Genomic DNA, 2,850 nt, shown 5'->3' on the forward strand with positions numbered 1-2,850 from the left:
TTGCGAGTTGATTAATCATAAGATTGGATTTTGGTTCAACTGGAGTAGCTTTCTTCCATAACAGCTTCTTCTTATCAGTAATTGTCATCTTTTTCAAATCAACTTGATCATTGTCAGTGGTTGATGTCTTGATAGCTTGATCAGAAGTTGCTGTTTCTTCTGTTGCTTGTTGTTCTTCATTCTGAACAACTTGAGCAGTGTCAGAGGTTGTTTTACATTCTTCAATTAACTTTCTTCTTTTCAGAATTTGAACAATTTCATCTTCTATCAAATCATCATCATGCATTGTACCTTGATAGACAGGAATAGAAGAACTTATCTTTTTCTGAATCTTTAAAGGTTCACCAACCTTTTCTTTTCCTTTTGACTTAGGATCAATCTCAGTTTGTGATCTAGTCTTGGACTTTGAAGCCTAAGAATTTGACTTTTCCTTGATCACAATGCCTTTTTCCTCGGCCTTGGAGGTTTCTTTGCATCAGAAGTTTTAGACTTTAGATTTGTCTTCTCAGCTGCAAATCTAGCTTCTTCCTCCTTGAGAGTTTCCAAATCCATTCCTGGATTTTGTTTCAAAAATAATCTTCTAGCTATCTCCTCATCAAGTGTCTGGATTTTAGGATCTTTGTAATAAACAGTAGGCTGCTTCCCCTTTAGCTTCAGAGTTTGTAAAAACTTATGAGAGTCTTTAGATCCTGACTGAATCAGGATATCAGAACTTGACATCAGACTTTGCTTATCAAAACTTAAATTCATACTCTTAACATTCACAGCATCAGAACTTGACTTGTTCTGTGTAGAAGATTTGCTAACATCAGAAATTACTTTCTGTGAAGATTTTCCTTGAACTTTTCCTTGACCTCTGTTCTTATCAGAGTTTCCCTGGTCATCACCTTTGTCATCCTTCTTCTTCAGTATTTGAGTAGGTGAGCATTTGGACTTAACTAACTTCTCCCCCTTTTTGGCATCATCAGGAAGTAAGAGAGAGAGAGAAGAAGTTCAACTGAATATTGGATCTCATCCAATTGAGCTTTCTGAGAAGCTTGATTTTGTAGGAACTCGGTAATTTAGGCATGTTGCTTCTCTTGAATCTTCTCAATGGCTTCAACTTTCTCAAGAGTAGGTCTGATATATCTATTCTTGTCAAGCTTGATCTGTAGATCTAGCTTATCATCATTTTCCTTTAGTGTATCAACCTTAGCATGAGTAATGGAATGTAGATCATGAAGACTTCTTGTACTCATAGCTGTAACCTTGAGTTGAGTCTTGAAATCAGAATTTGACAATAACTCATCAGCTTTTGACACATGCTTTGTCAGAATTTTGGTGCTTGGAATAAAATCTGATTCATTCCACTTCTTGGTCCACTCCACACCTCTGTGAGTATCCTCCCAAGGAATAGGTGCATCCTGTTCAACAAATTTCTTTACCAATGTTTCCTTGCCCAGAATGGGAGCTGGAGTCTCAACAGAAACACTGTCTTCAGAACTTGAGGAAGACTCATTATGTTCTGACAGCACTACAGTGTGTGAAGCAACTGGAGATTCAGGAATAACATCATCTAAATTCTGAGCATCAGAATTTATCTTCAGAACTGGTGTAGATGGTATCTCAGCATCTAAGATTGGAGAGTTGACTATAGATGGCTGAGCTGCTGTAGGAGCTTCCAAATAAAGAACAGTTGGAATGTGCAGCCTAATGATATCAATTTCAGGACTTAATCCTGAACCTTCAACTGTTGTCTCTCTTACTGAAGAAACAATAGGAGTGATCACTGTATTAGGAACAGTGTCTTGAGCTTTAGCTGGAAGGGCTTCAATGATAATTGGCTCTTTTGAGATCAGAGATTCCTGATCCCCTTCCTCAGCTTCTGCAGAATCTTCAGATGGAGATTTAGCATTATACCTCTTTGCCCTCATTTTCTTTAGTCTCCTTGCCAATGAAGGAGTTGCCTTTTCAGCAGAGTTTATAGTTCTTTTCCTCTTCAAAGTATCAGAACTTTGAGCTTCAGCATTTACCTGAGGGATTGACCCTTCTGCTTCTATTTCTTTCTGAAAATTGACATTCTCAGCTTCAACTATCACAGGTTCTGAAGCATGAACCTGTGATTCAATTGTGTCCCAAATCATCACAATTTATTATTGACCATAATTTTAATCAAAACATTCATCAAGAGATATAGTTCAAATAGATGAAGTAAAGATAAACATGCTATAATAAGAACATTCACATTCACATAATATGAGAGAAATAGAGACGAAATCTTGCAATCAAAGGAAATTTCATTAAAATATCCAAAGAGTACATCTTATGAAATTTATAGATTTCATGCAAAAGATTACAAGATAAGCCTAGTCTAAGATCGTGAACATCAAAGAGCATTGCAAGACGGATGATCCGTTCTTGCTGAAGAAGAGCCTCTCTCCATTCTTCTTCCAAACGATCAAGATGGAGCTGATAGTCCATTAAAAAGAACAAGAGGTTTATGTGAACCTCTTATGGAACCAAGTTCTAGATCTCTTCAGGAATGGCAGTGACATGCCATTCCTGTTGCCAGTCATCACAACTAAACTCAACATTGAAATTTTCATAGTTCATTAACATGTTGAAAAGAACCATTTTTGTTTATGAAGGAGAAAAATGATGAGAATTAAAAGAGAGAGAATGAGTTTGTGTGAGAATGGAAGATGATTTGGCTGAGATGAAATGTCGGTTTAAATAGCCAATGGAATACCAAGGGACTCGAGGACTGTTTAACGATTAAGAGTAGAAATAATGATGCCTCGTCTCCCTAGACCGATGTGTAATAATAACAGTCAGTAAAAAATAAAAGCAGGAGTTAATGGGCACGGGAAA

This window comes from Apium graveolens, chromosome 9 (genome assembly GCF_009905375.1).
Source record: "Apium graveolens cultivar Ventura chromosome 9, ASM990537v1, whole genome shotgun sequence".
NCBI classification, from domain to species: domain Eukaryota; kingdom Viridiplantae; phylum Streptophyta; class Magnoliopsida; order Apiales; family Apiaceae; genus Apium; species Apium graveolens.